We start from the raw sequence: 21,760 nt of genomic DNA on the forward strand, positions 1-21,760 counted from the left end.
TGCAGGTCTGTTGGAGTTTGCTGGGGGTCCACTCCAGACCCTGTTTGCCTGGGTATCAGCAGCGGAGGCTGCAGAACAGCGAATATTGCTGAATAGCAAATGTTACTGTCTGATCGTTCCTCTGGAAGTTTCATCTCAGAAGGGTACCTGGCTGTGTAAGGTGTCAGTCTGCCCCTCCTTGGGGATGCCTCCCAGTTAGGCTACTTGGGGGTCAGGGACCCGCTTGAGGAGGCAGTCTATCCTTTCTCAGATCTCAAACTCCGTGCTGGGAGAGCCACTACTCTCTTCAAAGCTCAGTTGGAAATGCAGAAATCACCCGTCTTCTGCGTCTCTCATGGTGGGAGCTGTAGACTGGAGCCATTCCTTTTCGGCCGTCTTGGAACCGCCCCTCTCTGAGAAGAAATTTTCAGTGCTGAGTCTAACCATCCTTGTTATCTAACTAGAGTTTTATATAACTAACATACAGCTTTGTTGTGTGCTATGACAGGTAAATCAGATGATAAATATATTAAACAAATGGACACATTTGTCAAAATGTTTTGAATTGCTTAATGGGAAAGAGTGTGAGAGCCTGATGAATCTCTGGCAATGACACTCTTGTGGCAGAGAAGAATCAGGTGTGGTTTTCATGTCTGGTAACTTGCAAATGGTCACTTGTGCAAGATATTTACCATATTTCACTGGGACCTCCTAACATCATCCTCTTTTGATCTAAACCCAGGTTGGTAAAGAAAATGCGTATGATATGAACTCATACACCTCCCTGAATGCTACATCAGAGAAGCATATAGAATTCAACTCTATAAAATCCACCTTCCCCTCTGAAGTGTACATCTCTAGATGTGTGTTCCTGAATCAGGTTAGTCTAAACTTACTTGACTTTCTTCATTGAAGCCACCTGAGAATTCAGTAATTCCTTTGCATTTGTGGCCTTTAAAGATTCCCACCTCAGCTGGAGGGTTTAGTGTGTAGATCATTAACACCTGAGACTTTTGGGCCCCACCTGAAGTTGTACAGTGGTAGAGAAACACAACTGGCTGCAAACGTATCAGCCTGAGCTTTTAGATTAAAGCTGTTAGCCACAGCAAGCTTTGTAGATTAGCTATGAACTCCATGTGAGTTCTGTCCTCATCCATCATTACCAAGGATGGTAAAAAGTCAACTATCTTATAAACCTAGCCTGTATCTGGTATGACTTTTCTGCTCCCCATCCTAACAAGGCACAGACGAGTAGGTGACACCTAGCCTAATGAAAAATCATTTTTAGATGCTAGAGAATAAATTTCCTGCTGAGTTAGGCCCAGATCATTCTATTAACAAAATGTGCTGAAATATGAAAAAGTATACAGCAGCAGGGCACAGGCAAATTGGAGCAGAAAAGAGTAGACAAAGAGACTAGCAGGCAAGCTGTTATAGCAATTCAGGAAGAAGATGGTGAAGGCCTAGACTAAGGTAGTCCTAGCAAAAGCAGAAGGGAAGTAGCCAATTTGAAGAGCCCGGCACGGTGACTCACGCCGGTAATCCCAGCAGTTTGGGAGGCTGAGGCAGGTGGATCACTTGAGGTCAGGAGTTCAAAACCAGCCTGGCTAACATGGTGAAACCCTGACTCTACTAAAAATACAAAAAAATTAAAAACTAAGTAGCCGGGCATGGTGGTGCACACCTATAATCCCAGCTACTCGAGAGGCTGAGAGGCAGGAGAATCACTTGAACCTGGGAGGCGGAGGTTTCAGTGAGCCAAGATTGCGCCACTGGACTCCAGCCTGGGCAACAGAGTGAGTGAGACTCCGTCTCAAAACAAAAAAGAGAAGTAGCAAATTTGGGAGCCACCAAAGGAAGGCTAAACCAGGATGAAGGTAAGAGTGTAGTGCGAAGAGCTCAGGCTGGATTCTGACCTCTACCTCACAGCTGAGTGACCTCAAGGCCCTGAATCATTCATTCTGAGTCTCTGTTTTTCCACCTGTAAAATTAGGAGAGGGTGGGCCGTAAATCCATTGAGTATCCTTAGAAGAGAAAGGAGAGGGAAATTTGAGACACACGGTCATGTGACAATGGAGGCAGAGATTGGGGTGATGGGTCCATAAGCCAGGGGACACGAGGGTTGCCAGCAGCCGCTGGAGGCTGGAGGGAGGCATGGCAGGGACTCCCCCTCTGAGCCTTCAGAAGGAACCAACCCTGCCGACACCTTGATTTCAGACTTCTGTCCTCCAGAGCGGGGAAAGGATACACCTCTGTTGTTTTAAGGCACTGAGTTTGTGGTAATTTGTCACAGAAGCCCTAGGAAATGAACACACCATCAGGTTGGGAAGCCCTGGCAGTCCAGGGTCACCATGGCTGTTCACCCGCGCCCGTCTGTCCTCAGGGACTGTGTTCTCCTGGAGGCATCCACGCTGGCTTTGGAAGCTCATGGTATAGTTACTCAGGGGCATCATCATGTTTTGATAATGCTGCTCTCCTTCTCAGAAGCTAGAGTGAGTTCCAGTTGATTCCAAATTACATTTAAACACTTTCTCATTTGCCTCAAGGTTTTTTTCTTGGGGAAAAGGCCTGAACACTCTCGTTCCCTGGGGCCATTACATTTCATTTGTTTTATAATCAACATAGCAGTTATGTGGTAGTTGACAAAGCAAACCATGGCACACAATCTGTCTCTAGCTGTTGCTTAGAACGGTGAATCTCAAACTGGGCACACCAGAACCTTGTAGAAGGCTTGTTAAAATACTGGCTCCCTTCCCTCTTCCCCTGCCCTCCCACCCTGTCTCTGATTCAGTAGGCCATGGATTTCTCATTTCTAACAAGCTCTCACATGGTGGGTGGCGCCATTGATACTGGCCCCTGCTACACTCAAAACCAGAAGGAGTCTCAAACTTTATGGCACATTAGGATTACATAGGGAGCTCCCAAACATTCCATGCCAATGTTGCACCCCATGCCTATTCAGTCAGAATCTCTGAGGGTGAAACTTAGGCATCAGTCATTTTTAAAACTCCTCACATGTTTTTTGTTTTGTTTTGTCTTTTGGGGGTGGATGGGGACAGGGTCTCACTCTGTTGCCCAGGCTGGAGTGCAGTGGCACAGTCTTGGCTCACTGCAGCCTTGACCTCCTGGGCTCAAGTGATCCTCCCACCTCAGTCTCCAAGTAGCTAGAACTACAGGCTTGCACTACCAGCTAATTTTATTTTATTCTATTTTTGTAGAGATGAGGTCTCACTATGCTGCCCAGGCTTGTCTTAAACTCCTGGGCTCAAGTGGTCCTCCCGTCTCGGTCTCTCAAAGTGTTGAGATGATGGGCATGAGCCACGGTGCCCGGCCATCAAATGATTTCAATAGCTGATAAAAAAACAAAACAAACAAACAAAAAAAAACAGTGGCTTAGTGGCCCTCCCTTCCTCCTCTCAGCCAATCCCAGAGAAGCTGGAGGTCTGGGAGATGCTCTGGCTAGGCTTGGGGCCCATCTATCAAATCCAGGATTGGGGCCCAGCCTTGGAGTGGGGAAAGAAGACAGAAACCAGGATTCCAAGGAGACAGCACCTTCCTGTGGCCACTGCCTACAGGTTCAGTCTGGGGGCCCAGCAAGAGAGGGATGCTAGAGCTTGGTCCAACGGCCTGGGTGCAACTCTCCCTGCTTTATGATTTTGATCTCTGTGGCTTCACTCCTCTTTGTTCTCCTTTCCTTATCTATAAAATGGGGATAATAAAAATGCCTATCACAAAGCAAAGCTGTAAAAGATTAGAGAAAGAAATGTACTTAAAGTACCTTGCCCAGGTGGTTTAAAAGGGAGAGCTCAGCAAATACTAATTTCCCTTTCTCACCTGCCCTCCATGTGTTTTCTCCTTCTTCCTTCTGAACTGAGCAGAAGAAAGAGAGACGGGCCCACTCATCCTTTGCTTTTAGTTTCACAGCCAGAGTTTGGGGCCTGACATCTTAGTCTCATTATCTTTCTTATTAAAAGAGATCTTTAGGAATACCTTTTTTTGGTTTGTTTATTATTCCGAGATTCCTTTAAAATACACATGTGTATCCCTCCCTTGTAAGTGGAAGTGTACTTTATACCTTTTTCTCCAGTTTGCTTTTTTTCACCAATCTTTTTTTTTCTTTTTTTTTTTTTTGAGATGGAGTTTTGCTCTTATTGCCCAGGCTGGAGTGCAATGGGGCAACTTGGCTCACTGCAACCTCCACCTCCTGGGTTCAAGCGATTCTCCTGCCTCAGCCTCCCGAGTAGCTGGGATTACAGATGCTCGCCACCACGCCTGGCTAATTTTTGTATTTTTGGTAGAGAGGGGGTTTCGCCATGTTGGTCAGGCTGGTCTCGAACTCCTGACCTCAGGTGATCCACCTGCTTCAGTTCTCCAAAGTGTTGGAATTACAGGTGTGAGCCACCGTGCCCAGCTTTTTCACCAATCTTGAGAGCTTGTTTGGAGGTTCTGGCAGGGAAGCACAGCTACTCATATATCTTTGACCAAAGAAGACCAGTCCTCCCCTATCAGGGATGGTCGTTCTCTTTGACTGAGAGCACAGCTTCAGGAGGGAGGCACATAGAGCAGTGAGGGAGGAAGGGGACACCTGCCTAGCCAGCCAGTTCAGCCGAATCAACCCTGGCAATCAATGGAGTGACAGATACCACAGCCAGATCACCCTGCATCCATTTTCACAAATCTTGACAATTACTCCATGGCATGTTATGAAAATATTATTTTTGCTCCTTTGGAGAGCTGCACAGCCTTCCATTATGTGTGTGGATAGGCCATAATTTATTCAACCAGTTCCCTATCTTGGGTTGCTGCCAGTCCTTATTACAACAGTGCAATGATCACGTTTGTGTGTGTTTTTGTGTTTTTGCTAGCATGTCTTTGGGAAGGACTCCTGGGCAGTCACTGCTGCTGCCCCATCTCAGCAAATGCTCCGTAAGCCCCTCAGGCTGCTTAAGAGACACCGAGTGCTAACCCTATCTTCCACAGCTTCTTTCCACACGGTTGACCAGGCTTTGCCCGCAGAGGCAGCAATAAGAAGGTGGCCTCTACCTCACTGTGGTCCTCCGGATCTCATCCCAGTGCATCTTGTTGGGAGCACCTAACGCCTAAGCAGAATTCTAGCTGCAGAGGAATCTGGAAACAGGTTTTAGTGTTCTTGTCTCTGTCATACAGGAAGGCTCACAGTGGGTGGGAGTGCCAGGCACCACATCCAGCTCACCAACTTCATTCCTTTCCTTTACAAATGAGAACACTGAGTCATGGAAGGGTTTTATTTGCTCAAGATCACAGAACTGGTTCACGGCCAACAGCCCCAGCTTTCGTCCTTCACTGTCTATGCAGTTTGTCCCTGGTGAGTTAGACTTTCATTGACCAAACACCTTACAAAAACAGGAGCCATTCCATACACTGTGAGCTTTTTGTTTTCTCCATATGACAAAACACACCCCTTCAAAGCCTCCCTTTGGATGTATTATAATCATTGAGTAACGCTGTGGGCTGAACCCTGTCCTGCCTCCCCTTCCCCAATTCATATGTTGAGGTTCTAACCCCCGGTACCTCAGAGTGTGACCGTGTGGGGAAATGGGGTCTTCACCGAAATAACCAAATTAAAATGAGGTCATCAGTGCGGGCCCTAATCCAATAGGACTGTTGTCCTTATAGGAAGAGGACACTGGAACACAAACAGTATGGAGGAAGATGACAAAAGGACACTGGAATAAGACGGTCATCTACAAACCTGGCAGACCAGGGACATGTCCTTCCCTCACAGCCCTCAGAAGAAACGAACCCCGCCAACACCTGGATCTCAGATTTCTAGCTTCTGAAACGAAAACATATATTTCCATTGTTTAAGCCACCCAGTCTGTGGTGCTTTGCTATGGGCCTGCTAGCAAACTAATACAGTAACTAAGATCTGGTAAGAAAGAAGAAACACGTATCCAGGAGACCAAAGTAGCCTACCTCTTTTATAAATTGCTGCGTTCAGTGTTTCTGTCCACATTCATTTCTGCAGCTGCCTCCCCTCTTGATGTTTCTGGCAGCAGACTCTGGTATCTTCCCCTAAGAGGGGCTGTCTTTCAGCAAATGCTTCTTGCATCTTGCATAGTTCAGAAGCCTCTGGAGTGGTGAACTGGCTGCAGCTTCCAATGGTGATAGCATCACCAGCCCTCACAGAAAGGCAATCTTGAGCACCACAGAGCTTTTGCCTCATTGGGCACCCAGTGAGGATTGTCTCTCTCTTTTCAACCCTTCCTCTTGGGGAGCTGTGGCCATCTTACCCTAAATGTATTTTCCCCCATTTTCAGAGGAGGCAAATGTGGCATGCCAGTGCATTTTTAATGACTGAGATCTGCATTTAAACATAATTTCCATCTTTGCTGGGTCATTACGTCATTAAACCCCTTGATATTTTAATGATTTTTATGGTCAAATGATGCATAGATTTGTTCAAGTTATTATTCTCTACACGCTCCATTGCTCATAAGATGCTCCAGCAAGAGCCCACCGAAGGCTCATTTAATACATGGCACTGTTCTCAATGTGTCCTTTCTCGGCAGCCCAACCCTGGCACTGGCAATGGTCACAGCAGAGCATATCACGCCAGGCTTTGGGTGTAAAGACAGAGAGTACAGTTCAAATGATGCCTGCAAATCCCTTCAGAAATTGCCATGTTGGAGACCCTGACACCATTTCTCACTAAGCATAGGATGGGCTCGCTCTCCGGTGTGGAAGCAGAGTGTTGTCTCTTCAGTAAAGCCCCAGGGCAGGACTGGCCTGTGTCTAGGGGCCATGCTAGTATTACACAAAGGCTTGCTAGTGCTCACGTACGAGAATGAGGCAGGAACCAACATCTATTGGGAACAGCAGATTCATATCCCCTCATTGAGTGAAATGGGCAGAATTGCCTACACTATTTAAATGGTCTCTCTCTCTCTCTCTCTCTCTCTCTCAGTTCAGCCTTGCTAAACATATAGCAGTATACAGCATGGCTGGATATAATACGGCAGACACAGACAGGACTGGACTGCGGTCGAGGATACCCAGGTTTCAAAGTCACAAGCCTTTCAGAGATTGCTAATGCAAAGGGACTTAAGAGGCAGTAGACTTAAAGCAGGTAGAAGTCATTACCTTCTCTGGGCTTCAGTTTCCTCACCTGTAAGATGCATGCTTTTGAGTAGGATGATCCCAAGGCTCCCTTCTGCACCCCTTGACATTTGGTGAGTTTGCAGCAGAGAAAGACTGGCCACCTGGGACAGCCTCAATGACCCAGTGGCCTCCTAGAAAAGCACCAGCCCCCTCCTGTCTCCTCCTGGGAATGTCATAAGACAGAGTTTGGTAAGAGTAAGAACAAAGATGAGAAATGGCTTCTCTAGAGGACGTCTGGAAATCCATTCTACTTGCCTCCTGTGTCTCTTCAGTTGAGCAGATCTTAATCTAGCACCTGCTAAAGACAGAGTGCTGAGTTCTAACCCCTGGCACTTCAGAGTGTGACTGTGTAGGGAAATGGGGTCTTTACAGAAGTAATCAAATTAAGATGTCAATAAGGTGGGCCCTAATCCAAGAGGACTGTCATCCTTATAGGAAGAGGAAAATGGGACACAAACAGTACAGAGGGAAGACAATAAGAAGAAATTTCTTATCATTTAATAAAACAAACATATCAAGGGTGGAGTTTCACAATGTCAGGGACAGTTCTCAATGGGCTGTGTTAGGTACTGGAAAAGTAAAGAAGGTATATAAACTGTCCCCGCCATTGTGGAACTCCCAATCTTAGTATAAGTTTGAATGTTTTATTAAAATCGAGAAAACTGAGTGTTTGGTTTTGGTTGGGGGTGAAATCCATTGGGAGCAACTCTATGGCATATCAGGGCTTCTTTCTGAATGAATTTCTAGATTTACATCTCTTCGTGGCTGTGGTCATCATTAGTGCTCCTCACCAGATATTTCCAGTTCCCTTTCTACTGAGTAGATAGTAGATCCATTTGTCTTTGAGCCACTAAAATTAGGTGTGGCTATGTGGCTTGCTTTGCTGATGAAATGTGAACAGAAGTCATGGGTTTCGCTTTCAGGCAAAAGCCTGAGGAACCATCACATGCTCTCCCCATGGTTCCTTTTTGGTGCTACGGTAGTGAGTAATACTCCAGAGGGTGGAGGCTGGCTAGCCTGTGTCTCTGGATGAGGATGAAGTGGAGTAGAGACCTTGCTGATCCATGAGGGACATAGAAGATGAACAAGAAATGAGCCTTTGTGGGTTTAAGCCGTGGAGATTTACAAAACCTTTTATTATGGAAAATTTTAAATATGTATGTATATATACAATATATTTATGCATATATATAATATCAAACCTGTTATACCCATTACTCAGCTTCAGCAATGATCAGTGCTCAAATATCAATGATCAATGCATAAAGCCTCTGTGATTTGGAAATTTTTTGTTGCTACAGCACAACCCAGACAGACCCCACCTAAAATGAGAAGAAAGAATGTGGTTTTATAGAAACACGAGATGAGTGACAAGGAGCTAAAGAGAGTGGCCACAAAATACTTGAGATTTGATTTGTATGCTCTATTTTTAATAATGTGTATGCTTGTAGTAATTCAGGAGAACTGAACATCTGCATGAATTAGTTGAAGTAAAAGTTGCTTGTCTTAGTTTGGGTTGCTAGGACAGGAATCCACAGACTGGATTCCCTTATTTCCCACAGTTCTGGAGGCTGGGAGGTCTGAGATCAAGGCGCTGGCAGATTTGGTGTCTGGTGAGGGCCGGCTTTCTGGTTCATAGAGAGTGCCTTCTCCCAGAGTCCTCTTGTGGCAGAAGGGGTTTCTTTCATAAGGGCTTTAATCCCCTCCGTTAAAGGGCTTCAGGGCTCTGCCCCCCAGACCGAATCACCTCCCAAAGCCCCACCTCCAAACACTGTCACCCTGGGGGCTAGGATTTCCACCTGCGAATTTTACCTAGCATTGCTGGACACTCAGAGTGGGCCTGCTTTGTGGACTCCCGTCCCTTCATCTCCACCTAAGGCCACCTCCTCCAGCTCACCCTCCAGCTCTCCTGTAGCTGGCACTTAGCTTCTCATGAGCTCTGCGATGTGTTTTCTGTGGAGAGAGGTGGAAGCCCTGTGGCCTTGCGCAGGGACCTACCTCAGCTTTCTGGGCCTGGCTTTTCACATCTGGCCTCATGAAGGACATGTAGCTGCTGCCGACTTCAGGAGCAGCTCCAGAGAGTTAGGCCTGCTGAACGGTTAAGTCCTGTTCTCTCCACAGAGCCAGTTTGATGTGGTGCATTTTAAGTCACACGGTGACCTTGAGGCACATGTTTTGTTATCCCTTAGGTATACTTGTTGCAATGACAGTAGTGTAGCAAAATATCCCAGCAAAACCTCCACTGGTGGCTGAGCCCACTGAGGACCTGTGTTTGCTGGGTTTTCTCTCTGTGTAGTTCCTAAAGGACCGGAGCGTGTTGCCCAGCTACCCATGCTTTTCCGCTAGTCTACTTGACTGCCACAGAGCTGGTACTGCTACTGTTATTCTGATTTTGTAGGGTATGTAATTGGGCAAGTCTTCCCTCTACTCTTCTTTGTAAAAGTTAATTATTTCTTCATTGAGTTTCTCAAAAAGAAATCCAGCTGGAATTTTGATTAGCATTGCATTAAATTTATAGGTTCATTGTTAATATAATTAGGTCTTTATAAATGTCATCCAAAATAAGTCATCTTACGTGAGGTCATCCTACCCAAAATGTGGAGTGTACTCTATTTATTCAGATCATTTTATGTTTCCTTATTGGAATTTAAAACATGTTTTTAGAAGTTTTGTGTATTCTTGGCTATTACCTAGATATATTTTGTAATTCTTGCTGCTGTTGTAAATGGTATCTTTTTAATAATATTTTCCAGCAGTTACTGTGGGTGGACAGAGATGCTGTTGATTTTTGCAGGTAGATTTTGTGTCTGGTGAACTTGCCGAACCTTATGAGTTCTAATTGGTTTGAATCTGTTTTTTCTTTTTCTTTTTTTTTTTTTTTTGAGACAGGGTCTCTGTCACCCAGGCTGTATGCAGTGGCACGATTTTGTCTCACTGCAACCTCTGCCTCCTGGGCTCAATTGATCCTCCCACTCAGGCTTTGGAGTAGCTGGAACCACAGGCATGTGCCATGGTGCCTGGCTAACTTTTTGTAGAGGTAGGGTTTTGCCATGTTGCCCAGGCTGGCCTTGAACTCCTGAGTTCAAAGCAATCTGCCCATATCGGCTTCCCACAGTGCTGGGATTACAGGCATGAGCCACTGCACTGGGCCTGAATCTGTTTTTTCTAAATTGACAGGTTATTTTGTTTTTTTACTGCTACAGTAAGAAGCACCCTCCCCCAACCCCAGTTAATCTCTGTGGTAGGTGGGAGTGGGGCTTAGGGGAAGGGTGACTCACTAGACAGGAGTTGAAAATGCCTGGGTTTTTGTGACACTAACATCTGTGTCCTCCATAGATGGAGTTCACATCGTGGAGCTCATGAGAAGCTGAGTGCCAGCTACCACACACATTCAGACATTTGCTGTTGGGCTATGGGCCATGCTGATGGAGAAAAGGTGGCCTAAATTCTCTGGTAATGGGGGTGATAGAGAGAGAGGGATGTGGTGATGAAAAGAAAGACAGAATAAGGAAAGGAATAGGGACTTCAGGGGACTTTGCCTGGGTTGGGGGTCAGGCCGGGGCCTGGGAGGTATGAGAGACAGAGGGTGATAAAAAGGCATCAGGTGTTAGAGAGCAGCTGGACCAGAAGACCCACCATCTGGCAGCAACACCCAAAGACCTTTGGTCATGTAATGTGAGGACAGGGAGGGAGGAGCTCTGGCACTGGAGATAGCCTTGGGCACCTGGCAATGCCCTCCCATCCCACCCACACTGACTGGTTCACAGAGGCCTTGCCCCATGCCACCGCACTGCCTTGACACTGACAGCCAGCACTGCCGGCCCAGGGACTTCTTAGGGTCCAAACCTCCTACATTCCCAGGGCTCCCATAAATCAGAGCTGAACCCACAAGGCACACAGAGCTGGGCCTCCGAGCTGGCTCCCAAAAAGAAGTGTGTTGAGGGAAACATTCTCAGCAACATTGAGAATGTTTTCACTGGACCACTGTTTACCTTGTTTAACGAGAAGCTGTCGCTAAGCATTAAGGTTTCTTTGATTTGGAGACTTCTGTGTACACCAGAGAAACAGTGGCACAGGGCTGCCTCCTGCCCTGCACAGTGTCTTCCGGGGCTGCTGGCGGCAGGATGTGGCGGCCTGGTTCAACAGCTGTGATTAGTGACCCTGATTGTAGCTGCTGGCTGAGTGATTGTAAAATCAGGAAGTGAGGAGGGTTTTGTGTTCCCTCCCGGCCCCTCCTGCAGGAGCTCTGGATGGAAAGGTGAACGTGCTAAGTGCAGTTGTGCTTTGCTGACGTCTGCTCCCGTTTTTGCCCCTTCACTGCTTTTAATGAATTCTGGGTTCAGGCACCCTGAGCCCTGAACCTATGGAATCTGTCCTGGGAGAATCTGTTTGTTTTATAGAGGTGGCGATGAGCAGAGGCGTCCAGGCAGGTCTATGCATGTGGGAAAGCAGAGAGTTGCCCTGGATCCTACTTCAGGCCAGACCCTTCAGGTCTCCAGAGGAGACAGACCTGGCACTGTCTATAAGCAACTCTCGAAGAAGCCAGACTTTTCCTGTAAACGTATAACCAAAAAAAAATAAGACTCTATTTTGGAGCAAAGAAGCCAGAAAAAGGGCTAATGGGGGATGAGAGTGTAAGTCTGGCCCAATGACCCAAATCCTGAGTTTGTGGAGATGTTGCCAGGGGCTGAACAGCCAGGCCCAGGCTGGCCCCAGGGAACCCCCAAAGCCCATGAGTGAGGCCTGCGTTTCGGGGTGTGCTCCTTGTTTCCTGTGCCGGCCTGTCTCCACATGCTGGGTGGTTGCGAAACAACGGCTTGCAGTGACTCAGCTTTATAAATAGGACATTTACAGTGAAAATTACAGGAAATTCCCAGAGTCTCCTGCCGGGGCTTATTTTAGGTGTGCGGCTTACACAAGTGAAACCCCAGCCACCCTCTTCCAGCCTCTGCTCCCCGCAGCATCCTTGGGTATCTGATTTGAGGCAATTCCTTCTGTTCTGTGACAGGAAACCACCCCAGGAGGTCTGAGAGAAATGAGGAAAGGAGGTGTCCATCTCCAGCCCCATTCAGACACGCTCCTGGGAGAGAACAGCTCACGTTTGGCTCACACTTCCCATGTGCCAAGCGCTCTGCTGTGTTACCTCAGTGACTTTCACTGACTCCCAAGGAAGTGATGGGGATGGGGAAACTGGAATTCAAACCCATCTCCAACTCCCTCCGGATCTCGAGAGATTAACCACAGACACAACTTTTCCTGAACACAGAACAAGAAGGCAAAAGAAAGCAGGGGTCCCTGTTTTCAGGAGAGGACAGGAGAAAGGTGCCAGTACCCTGGCCTTTGGTTATATTTCCCTTTCCTTCTTCAGTAACACATTTCTTGGCAGGACATCTTTTCTGGAAAACCAGACTTGAGCTTGGAGTGGCTCAACAGCCCTTGCTGTAGCTAGGTTTGATGGAGAAGCTGAGAGAGCTGCCTGCACCCCGGTAGGAGGCTCTGTCATGGAGGGGCTCGGGCCATTGCAGGTTTAGGGCCTAAATGTTGTGCAAATATTTGTCCAACAACTCCCAGTGTGCCTTGGAACAAGCAGCAGGAGTGGCCCTGGCTGAGTCCCTGAAGAGAAATGTGGATGTGATGCCTTTGAATGGCTCCCAGCTTCTACTTCCTCATAATTTGCCAGGATCTCTGTTGCCAATGAGCCTGGTTACAAGGAGAGGGGGCTCCATGCTAGCCTGTCGGGCACGATGGAACCTTCCGCATTCTCCAGATGAAGCTGGCACAACCATGCCTTCATCAAGCAGCAGGCACTGCCAATGCGTTTTTGAGCTACAGAATTGTATTCCCAGCAATCTGTGAGATTCTCCCACTAGATCCTCACAAAGCTTCTGAATTTATCGTGTTCAAAACAGAACACCCAAACTGGTTTGTCTTGTATTCTCTTTCAGTTAAGGCTGCCTTCCCTAGTCCCCCTAGTTAGAAACCATTGGCTCATCCTTTAGCCCTCTGCTGCTCTGCCCTCTCCCTCCTGAGTCTGATTGATTCTCCCTCCCGAGTATGATTGATTCTTCCTCCTGGCTCTCCCCTCAGTGCCTGGAGTGCATGGGTCTGACCCAATGGGTGGTTGGCAGGGGTAGGAGTGGGAGTTGGGAGGGGCACATGACCCAAGCTGAGCTCATTAGATCCCAGGGTTTTTCTAGCTGCAGCAGGCTCTTTTCTCTCTAGATGCTTGCTGGAAGGCTAGGAATCCAGAGGGGCCTGTGGCCACGCATCTGCAGCCTGGCAAAGCCTGCCTGCAGCAGCCAGGGGACACAGTGCTGCAGGGAGAAGCTGTGATGAGTGTCAGAGAGAGACTTCCTGAGGGGACAGAGCTCCCAGTACAGCTGTCCCCACCCAGGTCCACCCACTGCCCCCATCCATCCTTCACAGGCCACCAGGATTCTTTTCTATGTTCTCCAATTTTTTGTTTTAAAAAAATCCAACTACAAAGAAGTTGACAGAATAATCCAGTGAATACCTACATACCCTTCACCTAGATTCACCAGTTATTAGCATTTAGTGACAGTTACGTTCTCTTTTTCCCTATATATTCATGTATGTGTGTTTTTTCTGAACCATTTGAAAATAAGTTGCTGATGCCATGACACTTCTCCCCTACATATTTCTGCATGTATTGCCTAAGAATGCAAACATTTTCCCCATAGTCACAATACCGTGATCACATTCAAGAAATTTAACAGGGCTGGGCGCTGTGGGTCATGCCTATAATCCCAGCACTTTGGGAGGCCAAGACGGGTGGATCACGAGGTCAGGAGTTCAAGACCATCCTGGCCAACGTGCAACCCCATCTCTACTAAAAATACAGAAAATTAGCCAGGCGTGGTGGCAGGCACCTGTAATCCCAGCTACTTGGGAGGCTGAGGCAGGAGAATCGCTTGAAACTGGAAGGTGGAGGTTGCAGTGAGCCAAGATCACACCACTGCACTCCAGCCTGGTCAATAAGAGTGAAACTCTGTCTAAACAAAAAAACATAAAAATAAATAAAATAAATATTAATGATATAATAATATTATCTAATATTAATATATATCCACATTCAATTTTCCCAAGTGGAATTTGTATATGGATATAAGATATTATTATAGTTTTTTTTTCCATTTTCAATTCAAGAGCCAATTATGGATAACAAATTGCATTTAGTTGTCATATCTCTTTAGCCCCCTGTAACCTAGAATTGTTTTCCTGTCCTTTTTTATATTTCATGATATTAGCATTTTTTGTATCCTTCAATTTGGATTTGCTTTTTCCTCATGATTAGAGTCATGCTATATATTTTTAACAGAGATAACACTGGATTCTTTTCAGTGTATCACATTAAGAGACACATGATGTCAGTTATTGGTGGTATTAAGTTTGATCACCTTGTTAAGGTGGTATCTGCCAGATCTTTTCATTGTAAAGGTACGATTTTCCCTTGATACGTGGAAATAATTATATATATATATATATATATATATATATTTGTTCTTGTAAAGTGGAAATTAAATATATGTTCTTATGCTGGTTCCCTTGGCTCCAATTTCCACAGGTTAACATAAAGAAGGCCCAGTTGCACCTGCACACACAGTGGGTTGTGTTAGAGGGGAGGAATGCTGAGCTTAGAGAATCAGCATCTTTTATGATAGGCAATAAGTCTCTGACCTCTTCTGCAGAAGACATTATCTTTCTTATGCTAGGCACTAAGCATGCGCATACTTTGCTCCAGAGGGAGTCTTGTCTTCCAAGGCTATTTGCTGTTCAAATGCCTTTGGAAAGAGATTCCGGAATAGAGGCAGTGAGTGCTCCTGCTCATAAGACACCCACAAATGCTAGAGACCCATGGAGAACAGTCTCCCAACAGATCCTGAAAAATGATCTTTCTACAACACAATCCAGTCATGTTATTCCCCTGTTGTGGCTGGTGGCCTCCCAATTCCTAGTCTCTGCACCTTCAGTAGCAGATACCCCCACCTCCCCTGACCCATAGCTGTGCGCATGGCTTTCCAGAATTCGGTCTGCGTTTCCCATCTTCTCTCTCAGCAAGGTGTGGCCGTATGATTAAGTTCTGAGCAAGAGGTTTTAAGTATAAATAAGTGTGCACAACTTCTGTAACATACCGTTAAATGATAGTGTGCCTTAAAGGATAGGGAGCATGCCTTTCTCCTTCTCTTTCCTTCTTTGTACAACATAAAGTAGCAACCTCCCTCCTCCAAGGCACTTGCTAATTCTCTGTCTGCCTTGTTTGTTTCCACAGCAGATAACACCATTTGACACACTATTTATTTTGCTTATTTTGTATATTGTCTATCTCTTCTCACTAGAATGTAAACTCCATGAACAGTGCTGGTACTAGCATTTTTGTATCTGTTGTTGAAATATTGAAACAGTTCTGCACCAGTGGGTGGCTGGTCACTCCCCAAGTCCCTGTGTGCTCCCCATGGCACCTCCCAGCTACCCAGTTGTCTTAGTCTTCTTGGGCTGCCATAATAAAATACCATCGACTGGGTGGCTTCAACAGCGGAAATGTATTTTCTCACAGTTCTGGGTCTAAGATCAGGGTGCGGGTCCAAGATCAGGGTCCGGTTCCTGGTGAGGTTTCTCTTCCTGGTTTGCAGGCAGCTGCCTTCCTGCTAAGTGCTCACGTGGGGAAGGGAGAGAGAGAGTGCGCATGCTCTCTGCTGTTCCTTCTTCTAAAGGACAGTAATCCCATCGGACCGAGGCCCCCCACCCTTGTGACCTCACCTAACTCATTACCTCCCAAAAAGCCCCATCTCCAAATACCATTGCCCTGAGGATTAGGACTTCAACATAAGAATTTTGGGAGAGGCCGGGCGCGGTGGCTCACGCTTGTAATCCCAGCACTTTGGGAGGCCGAGGCGGGCGGATCACGAGGTCAGGAGATCGAGACCACGGTGAAACCCCGCCTCTACTAAAAATACAAAAAAATTAGCCGGGCGTGGTGGCAGGCGCCTGTAGTCCCAGCTACTCGGAGAGGCTGAGGCAGGAGAATGGCCTGAACCCGGGAGGCGGAGCTTGCAGTGAGCCGAGATCGCGCCACTGCACTCCAGCCTGGGCGATAGAGCGAGACTCCGTCTCAAAAAAAAAAAAAAAAAAAGAATTTTGTGAGAAACATAAACATTCAGTCAAGAACAATGAAACAGGCCTTGACTCAAATAGTAGGGGTCTCCCAGGACCCCACTTCTGCATGAAGGCCAGTGATGCCCTGATCAATCAGTATGCTATACCCCTGAGGTGTTCAACACATGCTTGTTGCATGAACCCATGATAGAGGCTAGGATGGCGCCAAGCCATTCCATTGTCCCAAACTCAAGAAGAGCTGGAGTCACGTTCTTCAGTGAGTAAAAATCAGGGAAATTACCAAGCAGCACTTCTCTGCTATTTTTAAACAAAGGACTTCTTTCCTCAAACCCTTCCTGTTCCTATCTCATCCCACCCCGGCAGAAGAGGAAATGACTGAGCAGAAACATAGAAGGGGAATCATTCTTTCCCCCTGAGACAAGCCATTGCCAGGCCCTTCCCTATATCAATTACAGGATCAGCAAGTGCAGGAGAAGCAACACTGCACGGGTGTGAGTGCCGGGACAGGAACATGCAGGCTACCGTCAGCTCAGAGCCACACACATCTTCTCACTGCCTGGTGTGAGTGCCAGACAGGAACACATGGGCCACTGGCCAGGTCAGAGCCACACACATCTTCTCACTGCACGGTGTGAGTGCCGAGACAGAAACAGGCAGGCCACCGGCCAGCTCAGAGCCACTCACATCTTCTCACTGCACGGGTGTGAGTGCTGGGATGGGAACATACGGGCCACCGTCAGCTCAGAGCCACTCACATCTTCTCGCTGACCTCACCTCTCAGGAGTTCCATTCTGCACCAAGGCGATGGAGCAGTTTAAAAGCATGTATCTGTCACATTTTTAAATGTGCAAGCCTGGTGAACCAAGTGATTCCTCATTCTGGGATCTACCTTTGAGAAATGCTCACACGCATGCTCAGGGAGGCATTGCTTCCAACAGCAAAAGCAGTTTAAATAATCTAGAAGTCTAGCAGCAGGGAAACAGCTAATGGATGTATCGCTAGAGAACACACTATGGGTGGGGAGACAGGAGGACTGAGAAGGAGAGAGAAGGAGAGGTTTTGGGGCTGAGAGCTTGGTGGGCACGGGCTGCCAGCTGTCCCGGCTTCTGGCAGGCTGCTTGCTGCAGACAAGTGGCCGTGGGGAAGTCATCACTCAACAGCATTCTTGCAGGCTTTGCTGATGCTGATGCACGTGCAGCATGGGAGGAGGTGCAGGCCTGGTTTGACCTAACCATGGGTCCGTCTTTAATCACTATTAAAAGCAGTCATTTCTGCCCTCCCTGGTGGCACTGGAGTACTGAAAGTGTAATGGAAAGAAATTAAAGTAAAAGTAATGTCTTAAACCTATTAATTTAGAATGGCCAAAAGGAAAAGAAGCCCACAGGAGAGAACTCTGCCTTTATTTCCCATTAAATGAGCCAAAGAAAACTCTCTCCTTCAAATGACTGAGCCGAGCCATTCTTCTAGCTCTCATTGTTCTCTGATGTTTGCAAAGGGCACTATCTGGCTGCACGGCTGTGCCAAAGAGCTCTCAGGACAGTCGTTCAACTGAAGACAAACAGCATGGCGGACCCAGCTTTGCTCACAGTGTCTGCAGGGAGTTAATAAGAACTCCAAGAAAAAATAAGTCTGGGCCGAGCGCAGTGGCTCATGCCTGAATTCCCAGCACTTTGGGAGGCCGAGGCAGGTGGACCAGCCTGGCCAACATGTTGAAACCCTGAATCTACTAAAAATACAAAAATTAGCCGGGCATGGTGGTGCACGCCTGTAATCCCAGCTACTCAGGAGGCTGAGGCGGGAGAATTGCTTGAACCCGGGAGGCAGAGGTTGCAGTGAGCTGAGATCACAGCACTGCACTCCAGCCTGCACTCCAGAGCAAGACTCTTGTCTCAAAAAAAAAAAAAAAAAATGTCTGGGAAGCACTGGGTTAAAACAAGTAAAATACCGGCCAGGCACGGTGGCTCACACCTGTAATCCCAGCACTTTGGGAGGCCGAGGTGGGCAGATCACAAGGCCAGGAAATCGAGACCATCCTGGTTAACACAGTGAAACACCGTCTCTACTAAAGAATTAAAAAAATTAGCTGGGCGTGGTGGCGGGTTCCTGTAGTCCCAGCTACTCAGGAGGCTGAGGCAGGAGAATTGCATGAACCCGGGAGGTGGAGCTTGCAGTGAGCTGAGATCACAGCACTGCACTCCAGCCTAGGTGACAGAGTGAGACTCTGTCTCAAAAAAAAAAAGAAGTACCTTTCTTTACAATAGAGCCTTAAACATATTAATGTGCAATGCAAATCTTCAAGAAGGGTGTGGAAAACCGTGTTGGTTTCCTGCTCAATATTCCCTGCCACATGCCTTTGCGATTTTGTTGGTTTATAGCACCTGTGTGTCTCATGGGCTCCTCCCTGGTCCCAGGACGAAATGTTCACAGGTCTGAGCCGTTTTCCTTTAGTGACTGCTTTAGTTATGGCCATGTGCTGTGGTCCTGCATGTAACGAATGCAAAGACGATCAGCCCTGGGAACCTCTAGGAAGGATTTCTTGGCTCTTAAAATATGACACAGGATGAGTACTTGCCTCTTCCTGCCTTAGGACATTGTCATGTGAAAACATGGGCTTGGCGCTACTGCAATTCTGTTGGAATCATGAGGGAAAAGCCAAGAAAATAGAGAAACTGGTCTTGATCTTTGATGCTGTTAAGTTGCTGCATTAACCACCCCAGAATGGCCCTTTGGGTTTGTCACTTTGTAGTTTAGGCCTTAGGGTATCCTGTGATGTTCAGCTCATAGTATCCTGAAACCAAAGGGCACATAAAGTGCTGACAGGGCCCAACCAATTCATCTGACCACAGAAGGTCCCCCCAGACTAGGCCTCTACTGAGAATACCTTGGGAAAGGCTGACAGAGTGAGGAAGATGGAGGTGAAGGTCAGATGCTCCAGGCTCTACCCTAGGTTCTAAAAATCACGTGAGCACCTGGGCCTCATTTTCAACTCTGTGAAAAGAACACGTGAGCACCTGTGCCTCATTTTCAACTCTTAAAAGAACAGAAGTCAAGCATCTAATACTGTGCATGGCGCATGGTAGGTGTGTCATACATAAAGAGCTGTCATTCATCAAATGGAAGTGGGGAGGAGAGGAGTAGTCCAGTTTCCAAGTCTCATTTATGCCCGAGAGATCTTTGTAACTATTCCAAAAATAATATGTGTTCCTTGACCCCATACCCATTTATAGAACTCTCTCGCCTCATTTAGCAGGAAAAAAGAGAAAATAAAGATTCCATAGATGTCCTAGGCAAGCATGCTAACTTCTGGGCCCCAGTCCCTCATTCTTCTGCTAGAGTGAGCTGCGACCAACTCCCTGGATGGCCAGAGTACTTCTGTGCCTGCTAATGGCTCTGAAACACTCCTCAGTGAGAACGTCCACATGTACCAGATAACCAGTCTGCTGCAGAGGAGAAATCTCCACTCTAGGCACTCGTGGGGACGCCAAGGGGATTGAGTTCCTCCTCGTCCAGAGCTCTGGCTGAGACTCAGAGCAGCAGCCGGCAGACAACTGACCTGGGGCTTTGCTCGCTCTCTTTCTCTCTCTGTCTCTCTCTCGGTTTTGTTTATTGAGGGAAGCATTTAATTTGTAATCATTTATTTCATCCCCAGAAAAAGAATCCTAGGGTTTTCTCTCTTCTATGCCTTTCTCATGCTTCCTCGTGGTCCATGATGCCAGCTGCAGTCATCAGATCAACAAAACCAAACTGATGGGATGGAGACTAATCTGCCATTTTTCTAGGTCTTTGAGTTGCACAGTAAATCTGGAGATGATCACTGCACATTTATTTAGCCTGCCTGTGGGGGTCACAACAATTTTCTCAGTTCTAGGATCAACAATGATTTCAAATTTTCCGAAGTTACCAAGCTTCATCATCACAATTAGAAACCAGACGATGATATTTGAGCACAGCCTAATAAGAACCTGGTGTTGGCCGGGCACACTGGCTCATGCCTATAATCCCAGCACTTTGGGAGGCTGAGGTAGGTGGATCACTTGGGGTCAGGAGTTCGATACCAGCCTGGCCAACATGGTGAAACCCCGTCGCTACCAAAAATACAAAAATTAGCCAGGCTTGGTGGCGCATGCCTGTAATCCCAGCTACTTAGGAGGCTGAGGCAGGAGAATCGCTTGAACCCAGGAGGTGGAGATTGCAGTGAACTGAGGGCGCGCCACTGCACTCCAGCCTGGGTGACAGAGCAAGACTCTGTCTCAAAAAAAAAAGAAAGAAAGAAAAAAAAAGAGAACCTGGTGTCTGCTTCTCTTTTCAGCATTGTTGGTGCTCCTGAGGGTGTCAGCCAGGCCACTCATGCAGACCATTGCGGCAGCACTGAAAATGGAAGAAAGATGGGATTTTGCTGTCTTTTGTTTTGGCTGATGAACAGCACCGAGGTGGAGTGGCTGTAAGTATAAGCGTGTGTGTGTGTGTGTGTGTGTGTGTGTGTGTGTGTGTGTGTGCACGCACACACATGTTTATACGTCATACCCAGGTACCGTCTTCACTTTGTAGAAACATCGTATGGGGCCAGGCACGGTGGCTCACACCTGTAATCCCAGCACTCTGGGACGCCGTGGCGGGCAGATCACTTAAGGTCAGGAGTTCAAGACCAGCCTGGCCAACATGTTGAAACCCCATCTCTACTAAAAATACAAAAAAAAAAATTGCTGGGCCTGGTGGCCTGCACCTTTAATCCCAGCTAATCAGGAGGCTGAGGCAAAAGAATGGCTTGAACCTGAGAGGTGGAGGTTGCAGTGAGCCAAGATCGCGCCACTGCACTCCAGCCTGGATAGCAAGAACGAAACTCCATCTCAAAAAAAAAGAAAAGAAACATCTTATGGAAGGTGTGAGGCAGACCAGGCAAGTATTATCCCCCTTTAACAGACCAATAACTAGAGGTTCAGAGAGGTACAGGGGCCCACCCCGGGTGACATCCCTAGTCCGTGGCAGAGCCGGGTGTGAGAACAGGCCTCTGGCCTCTGGGCTGGTGCTCTTCCCACCATGTGAGGGACATGTTGGGTATCCAACAATGAACAGGAGTCTTGCTGTCCAAGGATGGGAGAGAGAGAAACATGAAGAGGCACTTTTTTTTTTTTTTTTTTTTGAGACGGAGTCTTGCTCTGTCGCCCAGGCTGGAGTGCAGTGGCACAGTCTCGGCTCACTGCAAGCTCCGCCTTCCAGGTTCACGCCATTCTCCTGCCTCAGCCTCTCTGAGTAGCTGGGACTACAGGCGCCCGCCATCACACCCGGCTAATTTTTTTTTTGTATTTTTAGTAGAGACGGGGTTTCATCATGGTCTCAATCTCCTGACCTGGTGATCCGCCCGCCTCGGCCTCCCAAAGTGCTAGGATTACAAGTGTGAGTCACCGCGCCCGGCCGGGAGGCACTTCTACGACAGCCCAGAACCCACTGAGAACACGGCACTGCCCACTTCACTCCTTCCGCCTGCCCCACTCTCTGAAAGGAGAAG

The 21,760-nt window shown here is 47.4% G+C and overlaps 1 long non-coding RNA gene across 1 annotated transcript in view; it reads left to right on the plus strand.

Annotated features, from left to right (window-relative positions):
• The first annotated feature begins 627 nt into the window (after positions 1–627).
• LOC116484478 (uncharacterized) overlaps positions 628–21,760 on the plus strand; it is a 29,875-nt gene continuing 8,742 nt past the window's right edge. Inside the window, exons 1-2 of the long non-coding RNA XR_004252607.2 lie at positions 628–859; positions 20,564–20,695. This is a non-coding gene — a long non-coding RNA (uncharacterized LOC116484478). The remainder of the gene's footprint in view (positions 860–20,563; positions 20,696–21,760) is intronic.

Source organism: Hylobates moloch, unplaced genomic scaffold, assembly GCF_009828535.3.
Source record: "Hylobates moloch isolate HMO894 unplaced genomic scaffold, HMol_V3 SCAFFOLD_16, whole genome shotgun sequence".
NCBI classification, from domain to species: Eukaryota; Metazoa; Chordata; class Mammalia; order Primates; family Hylobatidae; genus Hylobates; species Hylobates moloch.